The 12,488-nt window shown below is 34.6% G+C and overlaps 1 long non-coding RNA gene across 1 annotated transcript in view; it reads right to left on the reverse strand.

Moving 5' to 3' along the window:
• Positions 1–2,018: 2,018 nt before the first annotated feature.
• Positions 2,019–12,488, reverse strand: part of LOC119867966 — an 80,184-nt gene continuing 69,714 nt past the window's right edge. Inside the window, exon 4 of the long non-coding RNA XR_005369940.1 lies at positions 2,019–2,134. This is a non-coding gene — a long non-coding RNA (uncharacterized LOC119867966). The remainder of the gene's footprint in view (positions 2,135–12,488) is intronic.

The following is a 12,488-nucleotide window of genomic DNA, read 5'->3' on the forward strand; positions in this document are numbered from 1 at the left end:
TCCAGAAAGCAATATTGCACTGTATGTTAACTTCCTAAAATATAAATTTAAAAATTTAAAAACATTTTAAAAATCCAGATATCAAGTAAAACTGGGTAAAATAAAATCCCAATTCTATAGAAAAAAAATACCTATTGATATTAATAATCACATTGATCTTTCTTTTATTCAAAATCTTGATGATGACAGTTTCCAACATTTAATAATTACTATAAGCCAGGCACATTATTTAATGTTATTACTATAAAGTTATTACATCAATAATTCTAACATAGGCATACTTTGTACACTGATGTTTATATTTTTAGAGAAGTAGATTAATGGTAGAAGCAGGATTTGTATCCAGGCAGGGTAACTCCCAAAACCCCTCTTTCCATTCTTAATTATTTAATTGTCTTTCCCTTTTTCCTATTATTCTTGTCTGAATAAATAATCTTTCCTTCTTTGTTAAGTAGATTTCTTCACCTACAGGTCTTGATCCCTACTCCCTACTAGAACTTTGTCTTATTTGATGTGAGTCACCTAACAACCTGAATCATGCTTTCACTAATTCTTACTGACATAATCGATTCCAGTGACTGGTATCAGGCTCATTATAAGAGCTGGTTAAATGAATAAATCTATTTCAATGTGTTTTTATCTACCAAATATGCAGTTGCATGATATATTCCTATCCTGTGGCTGCTGTGACACATGACTACAAACTGGTGGCTTATAACAACAGGAATGTATTTTCTTACAGTTCTAGAGGCTATAAATCCAAAGTCAGTATCATTGGGCTTGAATCAAGGCAAAAGTCAGTGAGACCACCATCTCTTTGAAGGTTTCAGTGGCTTTTGTCATTCCTTCAGTTGTGGCCATATCACTCTAACCTTCAAGTTCAATATTATTAAAACCCTCTCTGCTCCATGTTAGTTAGCATTGCTTTTTTCTCTGTGCATGTTAAACCTCCCCCTGACAACCTTTTATAGGGATACATGAAATTGCATTTAGGGTCCCCTGGGATAGTGCAGGATAATCTCTCCATCTCAACAGCCCTAACTTAATTATAACTACAAACAGTTTTTATTATTATTATTATTATTATTATTAGCCATGTAAGATAACATTCATAGGTTCTAAAAGTCAGAACATGGTCGTCTTTTGTGAGGACATTTTTCAGCCTACCACATGTAACATAGAAATTATTCTATCAGGGATCCCTGGGTGGCGCAGCGGTTTGGCGCCTGCCTTTGGCCCAGGGCGCGATCCTGGAGACCCGGGATCAAATCCCACATCGGGCTCCCGGTGCATGGAGCCTGCTTCTCCCTCTGCCTATGTCTCTGCCTCTCTCTCTCTCTCTCTCTGTGTGTGACTATCATAAATAAAAATTAAAAAAAAACAAAATTAAAAAAAAAGAAATTATTCTATCATTGATGCATTTTAATGGAATATATGAAAAAATAAAATAGTATAAACTATTCCTTTCAAATTTTATGCTACCTGTAACATTACATTTACTAACCATGTTCAAGGCACTAGGCTCGTAAAAGTTATAGAATTCTGTACTGAGAAATATTTGAAGTTAAACATAACTTAGGGAGTAATTTAGCATGACTTACTCTATGATAAACGCCTAACTGTTGCATTTATGTGCCTGTTAAGCATAAACAATGGGATACTATTGTTTCTGGGAATAAGAAGTCCTCAAGAGCCATTGGAGTTGGCTCAAGAATTACCCATGAGTAATGTAACGTACTCTCTTTCACTCAGTCACATCTGAGTCACATCAGATACCTGTCACATCTCTCCTCCTTCTCCTCTTCCTTTTCTTACTTCCATTTCTTTTCTTCCCTGAGAATAATCTAGAAGCCACATGTGAAAATACTGGGCTTAGAATGACTGAGTCAGTGCATTATAGGCAATTATAACAGATATCTTTGTTCTAATGTGGAAGTTAACATTTTTGCTTTTTAAAAAATTTTCTTGCTGCTTTAGAAGGATTCAGAGTTTCATGGTAGCACTTCCATGTATCCTTCTTACCTTCAACATGTGTTGGAAACTGCTCCTTGTGTTTGAGGGGGATAGGAAGTTTGTTTGGTTGTTTGGTTGACTTGTCAATTACTGTTATCAGTTTCATTTACTGTCTGAAAGCCTACAGAAAAACAAAACAAACAAAACAGAAAGTCTTTGTAAATGAATAAAGAAGTGGCAAAGTGAGAGGGAAACAACGTGTGATGGTTTATGGGTGGACTCAAGAATCTGGGGATTTGAGGCTAGCAGAGTTGCCAAAGAGCAGAGTAGTTATGGGACTTCCTGAAAAGTTCTGGCTTCATAGACCAAGAGAAGTATCACTCTAAGTGACTAAATATTTTGAGTTCTCAGGACTTAAATTGGGTAGAGTCGTCTCTGGTGGACACCTGAGTAGTAACTGTTATCTCTCAACCCCATGCCCTGGCTATCAGCCAGTTTATCACATCACCTGCCTCAAGGTGTTCTCACCTTCTCACCTCCAGTTCTTTTCCATAAAAGTCATACCTTTCACTGCCCAGCAAGAGGGATGAAGCCCAGTTCACCAGAACCCTGTCTAGTACCCAGCTGACTGTGATAGTCATTGCCTTCCTATACCTTTAGGATAGGTGTAAGCCCCAAGGGGTTTGATGCTGGACATCTAACAGAATGCTAGGGAGGAACTTTTGTCCTATTCTTAGAGGTTTACAATGGAACAAACTCAAGACTCTGAAGTCAGTATTAAATTTATACCATTGTGTAACCAGTGTCACTATCATGATGCTGGCACTGATTTTGGCTACCTTGGGTAACACTGAGTAGAAGGATTGAGTTATCTGCTTTTCTATGGTACTCGAAAAAGTTAGGATTCACACAACACTAACATGCAGAGGCAGAAATATGTTTTTCACTAATTCACAGGTACTGAAACCACCATAAGGATCTAAAAACATATAAAAATGCTAATATTTTCTCTAGAACTATAATTTAGCACCTCCCATAGATCTTTGTTGAAAAGGTCCCTATTAATATTTTAGAAATATTATCATGAAGATTAAACAACGTAAAAAGCATACCTAGTTCTTGCCATGCCATTTCAGTGTTTGGTAGCTATTTAAAAATTATATAATTACTACCATTTAATAATAATTGTAGTGGTGTTCTCCAAGGGCACTCTCTATTATTATTGTCATTTCTTTTTTTTTTTTAATTATTTATTTATTTATGATGGTCACAGAGAGAGAGAGAGCGAGAGAGAGAGAGAGGCAGAGACATAGGCAGAGGGAGAAGCAGGCTCCATGCACCGGGAGCCCGATGTGGGACTCAATCCCGGGACTCCAGGATCGCGCCCCGGGCCAAAGGCAGGCGCCAAACCACTGCGCCACCCAGGGATCCCCATTATTGTCATTTCTAAGCTTGCCCTATCAGTCTTTATCCTGATAATTGCTGAGGCAGATCTGTAGATGATAAAATTGAAAAAAAAAAAGTTCAGAAAAAATAATTTACAAAATCTATATATGTAGCTTACAAAATCTGTACATATCCATATGCTAGAAGAGAACTTTGTTGTCAAGGTATTTGCTTCTGCTGGCAGTTTGAAGAAAAAAATGTGTATACTGTCCCTTCTTACTATTGGGAATTGAGGAGCCTCTACTCTGTTTCCTCCCTTCAAAACCTTCAAAGACATAAACACTTGACATTAGAACCTAGCCTGATCACCGGATTCCTTCATTTCTGTGAATAGCTATATACCTCTGTGACTTGATAAAATATTTATTGAAAACTCTGCTGTAGAATATGTGAATCTAGATAAGGAAGATCTATAAGTATTGAATGTGTGTCTGTGTTATTGTTTTCACTCCTATGACTTACTTACCTTTCTGGAGTCAGTAAGATCAAATATGAGTAAAGTTAGAACACCATGACTATCCCTCAAAGCCAAAGGACCTCATTCATTTGCTGTTCTCTAAAATGTGAGAATACTTTTGGTGTATATTGAATTATGTTTAAAGTTCCGGTTCTTTCCCTATGGGCTTTGTGGTTCTTAATGATTGTCATTATGTCTCTCTATTAGTCAGAAATGGTTTTATATATTTATAATCAACTCCGGTATGAGGAACTAGTTTTCTTATGGCAACATCTTATATTTAAGAAGTACAATGCCATATTTTGTTGGTATCCATTAAATAAATTATCATTGTGGTATATCAATGAATAATCACAAAGCTCGGTAGAACTATGTTTAGAATTCAGAAAATTCTCTGGGGTAATCCTCTGGACATCCATGTCCAGACACAAAAGTTAATGAAATATCTCCAACTCCATAATAGCAAAACTATTGAGAATCAAGTGTTCCGGAATGTGGTTTGAGTTTCCCGACTAACTAAAGACCTCTGACGATAAAAAATTTTGGTCGATGAAAAAGGATAAAAAATGAGTAAAGGAAGACTGCAGCAATAATTTGAACTATTCCCTTGTGACCAATTGTATTAGCACATTATTCCTTTTTACCTTCCACCCTTGTCCTAATATTTTACATTAGGAGTCCTGACAGCTACTTTTGCAACTTAGTTTAAGTTTACAGAGTAACCAGGTGTGGATGTGAATATAATGGATGAGGAGGTAAGATTTTGGTGTAACCAGATATATTAATCATGTTTCAAGCTTCCATAAACTTGATGTTTTAACACCTGCCTTAACTGCTTGTGCTAAAGAGGCCTCGTTTTGGACAACCTAATAATATGCCTGTATCACAGTGTCTTGGCCTCCTTTCCTGACTCCGTTGGACTCCCTTGTGCCACCCCACTTTGTCAAGAGGAGTCTTCCTCCTGGGGTTGCACTTTTCAAACACACACCAACCAATCCAGAGTCCACACTACTTTCCTTATTGGGCTTTCATCCTCTCTATCACTGAAACTTGCTTTAATCACCCAGGACCAAGTACCTGACAATTAAGGACAGACTTTATTCCTCAGAGCCTGAAACTGGCTAATTCTAAGCCTGCCTGTTAACCCTGCCTTGCCCATTCCTTCCCACAGAACTCACAATAAAGGCCCTTGGCTACCGTGTCTCCATTCCATCTGCCTCATGACCAACCCAGGGGCTTCTCCTGTGGCCCTATGCCTAAGGCATGGCATGCCCTTTCATCTTGAGAACTATGAATAATAAACTATCTTTGCAATGGCAATAATCTCCTCATATGTTCATCCTACTATACCTAAAATTTTCTACTGATACACTGTATTTTAAAATATCCATGTTGGAAGATAATCAAATATCTTTAGATTATAAGAGAAGCCTGCATCACGTAATGAAGAAGATGCTACTGTTATAAGAATGGGTAGAAGGAAAGAAAGAATACTGAGATTCCAGAGAAGTGGATGTCCTATCATTTATCTGTTCTTAACCCATGTTTCCAACTTTCTATGCTAATATATCTTCAGGAAAGTCTTGCAAATTAACTTAAAAAAAGAGTTGTCTATTACCTATCTGACACCTTGTTTGGTGCTGGAGATAACTGATGAATTCAGATATAATTTATGTTTTGGTATACATCCTTTTTTCATCAACAGTTGAAATTATGATTTAATTGAAGTCCTGTAACATGTCAATATTAAAATCTAGTTTTCAAAATTGATAAATAGTGGGAAATTTATAAAGTTAGGGGGCTTTATTAAAATTCATATTTATTAAATTAAATTGTATTTAAATTATCAAAAATTTATTTTTAATTTTTATTATTAAAATTTGTAAAATGATACATTATTAAAATTTATAAATATAGTGGGCTTTATAAAATATGAATCTCTGAAAATACTTTCTTTTAAAAGATTTTATTCATTTATTCATGAGAGACACAGAGAGAGAGAGGAAGAGACACAGGCAGAGGGAGAAGCAGGCTCCATGCAGGGAGCCCAACGTGGGACTCGATCCCGGGACTCCAGGATCATGCCCTGGGCTGAAGGCAGGCGCCAAACCGCTGAGCCACCCAGGGGTCCCTAGAGAATACTTTTAGATAGTGAACATGCAAGGAATACAAATATAACTCATTTATAAGTATTAACTTATTAATTCTCATAATGATTATTTTATTCTTATATTGAGAAAACTAAGATAAAGAGATATTCCATAATTTGCTTAAGATCACAGAGTCTTTGAAAGTTAGGCAACTTGTCCTCAGATTTCACACTCTTAGCAGATTCTATAATATTTTGCATCTTACATTCTTATAAAAAAAGTTTATTTCTCAAAATATTTATAAACAATATAAAGTTGCATTATATCTTTTTTTATTTTATTATTTATCACGAAAGACAGAGAAAGAGAGAGAGAGAGAGAGAGAGAGAGAGGCAGAGACACAGGCAGAGGGAGAAGCAGGCTCCATGCAGGGAGCTCGATGAGGGACTCGATCCCTGGACAGCAGGATCACACCCTGGGCCAAAGGCAGGCGCTAAACCACTGAGCCACCCAGGGATTCCCACATTATATCTTATCATGTCATCATATAACTCAACAATAATTTTCAAAACTGCAAACTGAAATGCCAAAGGGACAGTATAAAGCACAGTTGGATATATTATAAAAAGTACATTCACTTATATTCTTTAAATAATTTATCTAGTACTATGAAGTGGTTTTTGTTTTCCACAAAGTTACAGGATTTATTCTTTCATGGTCCCAGTGACTTTATTAATGATATTGTAACTATATTTAAATATTTTTTAACCCTTACTATATAAAATAGTATTTCTACTGCTCTATACTTCTGTAATGAAGATACTCATTGTATCTACTCATATAACTTCATGATATAATTTAAGTAATTCTCTTTTATTCATTTTGTCATTTCAATATGGATCTGATATACTATTGTATGTCTTTGATACTAGGTCATTACATTTTGTGTATTATATTTTATTCTCTAGCACCAAAATATTCTTATAATTTTTACAATGGCTCTTCCAAGGTTTAAAGTAATACTTTTGAATCACTGTACTAAAAAGACTATACTTATGTGAAAGATATATATTTTTTCTGAGACACAGATTACATTTTTGTAAAGGAATTTTTAAAGAAGAAATTATTGATTATAAGATTGATTTTTTTAATCATCTGCTTTTATAAGAGCTAAATGAGCATAGATATTAATTTATTTTTTCTTTTCTAAGTCTCATAGGAAAGAGAATCTCAGAAAAAAAACTAACAGGAAAACAAGAAAGTAGAGTATAATGCATGTATTACAAATAAATTTTTGCTAGAATGGAGATTAGAGATTATACCAGATTGAAAGGTATTTCAGGATGACTCATATATCTGATTTTGAAAAATAGTACTTCTAAAAAATGATGTATATCCAGAAAAAGCTGCATTAACATCTCCTTATACAGAGATACAGAAATAGATTAGAAGAAGGCAAGCAAAGATACAAAAATGTTTTCCCAGTATATGACTTCCATGTGGGGTAAAGAGTGAAATAAGTGGGAAACTAATGCAGCCAGAATTTCTCTAGGGCTAGTTGAGCAGACAAAATAAAAGTCTGGAAGTATGGTTCCAAAAGGAATGAAGAATCCCCAGATTACCAGGGTACAATGCTTGCTCTGACAAAAATTAGAGGCAACCACTTGTTTAGGAAAGATATCCATGTCATGAGAAAACTATTCTGAAAATCTCAAAGCCAAAATTATTTTAAATATATTTATTGTAACTTATCTTTCTTTCTTTTTTTTTTTTTTAATTTTTTATTTATGATAGGCACACAGTGAGAGAGAGAGAGAGAGGCAGAGACACAGGCAGAGGGAGAAGCAGGCTCCATGCACCGGGAGCCCGACGTGGGATTCGATCCCGGGTCTCCAGGATCACGCCCTGGGCCAAAGGCAGGCGCTAAACCGCTGCGCCACCCAGGGATCCCGTAACTTATCTTTCTTAAGTTTTGACTTATTTCTTTCTTTTCTTTCTTTCCTCTCTCATTGTTGTAAGTAGTGCTATACTAAGTGTGTTTTGTGTACATTGTTCACCATGGGTCAAGAATATGAGTATAGGAAATAGAGGAAACATTTAGAAATTTTATAACAAATTAACGTTACTATGACATTGTTATTATACTTATTTTTAATGGGTTGAAGAAGTATGTGCCTCCAAAATTCATAAATTATAGTTCTAACCACTAGTAACTCAGATTGTGATTTTTTTTTAATAAAGTCTTTGCAGATGTATTTATTTAAGTGAAGATGAGGTCAGTAGGCCCCGTACAATATAACTGTAATCATAGAAGAAGGGGAAAATTGGACGGAGGGGCATACACACTGGGACAACACCAAGTCAGGGAGAAGACAGACATCAAGCTGTATTTCTACACACCAAGGAACAAAGGTTGCCAGCCACCACCTGAAGTTAGGGGAAAAGCATGGAACAGATTCTCCCTCACAGCTCTTTAAAGGAACTAACTCTGTCAAAACTTTGATAGACTTTCAACCTCCAGAACTGTGAGACAAAAAATTTCTGTGGTTTAAGTCACTCAGTTAGTGGTACTTTGCTATAGCAGCCCTAGAAAACTAATATATTTATAAAAGTGTCACTCCTGGGATGCCTGGGTGGCTCAGTGGTTGAGCATCTGCCTTTGGCTCCAGTCTTGATCCTGGGATCGAGTTCCACATCCGGCTTCCCACAGGGAACCTGCTTCTCCCTCTCCCTGTGCCTCTGCCTCTGTCTCTGTGTCTCTCATGAATAAATAAATAAAATCTTTAAAAAAAAGCGTCACTCCTTAATGTGTTAACATTTAAAATATATATATACACATATGTACACACATTTGCTATATACACATTTATTTATATTGTATTGTATTATATATTTCTGTGTGTATATATACACATATGTGTTATTGTACATTAAACACATATATATGTGTATTATATATTTACATATGTATATATACACACATATATATTCATATATATATACACACACATATATACTCATACACACACACACACACACACACACACACATAAAATTAGGCCTGGTCTTTTACCACACATATTTTGATGGAGAATTTTGTAAAGCACATTACATCCCACAAATCAAATGCATGCTATTGCAATTTCCCAATGCTGAATCCTAAGCCTAACTTTTCTCTTTCATCATAAAAAAGTTTGAGAACTGAAGTGACTTCAAGAGATAAGCAGATAATGTGACAGAGTAAAGGAACTGTGGTGAGAAAGAACAAATGGAACTTGTCTTTTAGGTAAAACATAGGAGGTTTTCCTAATTTACTAGCAATTTTTTTAAACATTACATTGGCCAAAGAAAACTCACCAGTTTCAGAACAGTGCTTTATATATTTTCCTTTGGTTATCTCAAGCACAGCCATTGTTTCAATCATTTTCTACTTCTCAACTATTTTTCAAAGTCCAGAGTTCTCTTCTGTAATACAGGCCTGTGTATTCAATTGTGTATTCAACTTCTTTGGTTGTCTTAGAGATATACAACACTCAACATGTCTCAAACAAAAACAATGTTCAACTCCATAAAATTGATTGGTTTCTGACTTCTACTGGTGGCTAAACCTCATGTGGATACCATGAACCTGTTACATAGGATAATCTCTTTTCTCTTGCCATGTGAGATCAAATAGACTATGATGTGATGTATGTTATTGCGAGATATATATATATATATATATATATATATATATATATATATCACAGACATTCACACACACACACACATGCGCACAATTATGTTGTGTCACATATTCCTGACTTAAAAGGCATCTGATATATTAGTAATAGATTACTTATTGCATATAGGTTGCTAGATATTCATACTGAATTATGTCTGTAATAAATATGAAGTTATCTTCTTTTTCCCAATTTAATGCTAATTGAAATGGGACTACATTTTCTCATATTTAGCATTCCTACTCCTCACTTCATTGTGTCTGTGTTTCAAAGAGTAATGCCCATTATTTTGCTTTAGCTGTAAACAGACCAGAACTGCATGTCATTTTGTGATCTGTTATAAAAAAGGAGGCAAAAAAATAAAAATATAAGTAAAAAAATAAAAATAAAAAAGGAGGCAATGTAGTCTAATTTAGTGCAAAAGGGTTCGTGTCTGGAGCTAGTCTCCTCATTCCAATGGAAAGTGCCAACATAACAACAAAGTGACCAAAGATGATAAACTAATTAACATATTTAACATAAATTGAAATCAATGCTACCAAATTTAATATAAACCAAATCCTCCTATTTTAATTAGGTCATAGTAGGGAAAACTTTTGAAGAAGAATGGCACACAGTGCTGATAAAAATTCTTTTACAATTTTCCCATCAAAATTCCTAATTGTGAAATTAAAACTTCCATGGAGCTAATTTATTAATATCACATTTTCATTGTTCTATGCCTTGATATATACTTCTTTCATTGGCATCTTTTTCCCTTTAGAAACAAGCAAATATTCCCAGGAAGACTTGAATTCAAATATCCTTATTTCACTTTTATTATAATGCTGAAAATGTAAACATAAATTAGATATTGAAATCTATCACAGTTAAATATGGAGATGGTATTTTTATTAAATTTTAAATAAATTATAAAGTAGTTTCTGTGAGTCACAGTATTTTTTATGTGAAAATCACAATGCCACGCCTCCAGTCTGCCTTTTCACAGAACTCCTACTTTCCTGTAGGCTTTCCTTCAACAAATGCTTATGAGAATCCCAAGGGTGTGATTTAGTTTTGCTCATCCTCAGGCATGCCAGTAGTGAGGTCAAGAAAGAAATAGACCAACATGATCATGATTATTTTCACTGGATTTTAGGTTTGTTGGTGATTATTATTTCGCACATATTCTTTTACATATTTCTCAATCTTTTAAAACAGAATACAGTTTTCTAATATTGAAAGAAACAAAATGATGCTATTTAAAAAGTATTATTAAATACATATAGATGCGAGGTGCCTGGGTGGCTCAGTGGTTGAACATCTGCCTTCAGCTCAGGTCGTGATCCTGGGGTCCTGGATCGAGTCCCGCATTGGGCTCACCATAGGGAGACTGCTTCTTCCTCTGCCTATATCTGCCTCTCTCTGTGTGTGTTTCTCATGAATAAATAAATAAGATCTTTAAAAATAAATAAATAAATACATATAGATGAATTATTGTTTTTGTACATATATCTATTCCATAAATGTTAAATTTATATAATTTTAAGCCTCAGGATCTTGATTTTTTGTACTACTATTCCTTTAATATTCTGTTAGTTGTTCTGAAATTAATGGTGCAAGAAAGGACAATCACTATGTGACAGATATCTGGGTTCTGCAAGAATCTTGTTTGAATGGTTCTGCCTTTATTATAAGGAAAAAGCTTAACTCTGACATTAATGAGAACTAATCATATTAAATTTCTCAGCCTACTGAAGCTTAACACTGACCTGTTTTATCAAAAGGATAGCTGTAAACAGACATCTAGTCATGAATAACACTACTGGAATTCCAAGCACTATTATTTCCCATTTAGGATGTGAAATTGGACATTAAGAAAATAATTATAAGATTTTTAAGCTTAAAATTATTTTAAATGATATATAAGGAATGTTTTCTTATATGATAAGACTACAAAAATGATGTTATGTTCAATAACCACTTACATTCAGAGAAAGGCCTATTTATTTCTAGAATCATTATTTAACAGAGTATCATATTAGAAGTTGTATAATATATGGTGCTTGTGAATATGTGTTTTCTCTCATGGACAGAGTAATAAAACTTGTACCCTGGACAAATTTAAGAATCATCCAAGCTGTATATGGCAAAAATAAAGTGGAAATTAGCATAGGGGCTGCCATAATATATATTTTACAATAATATTTGCTGATTTATTCCATTTAATCCAATCAATATTTATTCAGTGACTGCTATGTACACCACATATGTCAAGGACCATGGACACATGCAAAGAAGAAAACCATAAAAATGGTCTCTACTTTCATGGAGCAGATTTTCTAAGAGGGAAACTACAAGAGAAAAATGATCTAAAATACAGAATATACGTCACCTTTAAATTGTTATAGGTGATTACACAGAAATAAAAAATGAGGATGAGCAGAAAATGAGGAGTTTCTATCTTTGAGGATGTCCACCTTTGATGATGATCTGGTCAGTTGCTTTTGAGGAGGTGATAAGCAGGCCAATACCTTAAGAATGAGAAGAACTGAGACATATCCAAGTAGGGAGACAAGTACTCTAGGCCAAGTGAATAGGAGTCACTGAGAACCTGACAAAGTAAATAGCCCTGTCTTCATGTGAAACGGAGATTCCTGTCTGTTTATGGCTCATGTGCTTTTTCTAATCTCCAAGCTAGGTGCAAGGTGACTGCTTCACAATACATATGATCTCTACACATCAGAGCTTCAGAATTCACAATTCTGAAATATCTGAAAAGTATTTAAAGTCTACTTCCATCATCATTAGAAATATTAAAACGATGTATTTGCAATGAAA

The sequence above is a fragment of the Canis lupus genome, chromosome 15 (genome assembly GCF_011100685.1).
Source record: "Canis lupus familiaris isolate Mischka breed German Shepherd chromosome 15, alternate assembly UU_Cfam_GSD_1.0, whole genome shotgun sequence".
NCBI lineage: Eukaryota > Metazoa > Chordata > Mammalia > Carnivora > Canidae > Canis > Canis lupus.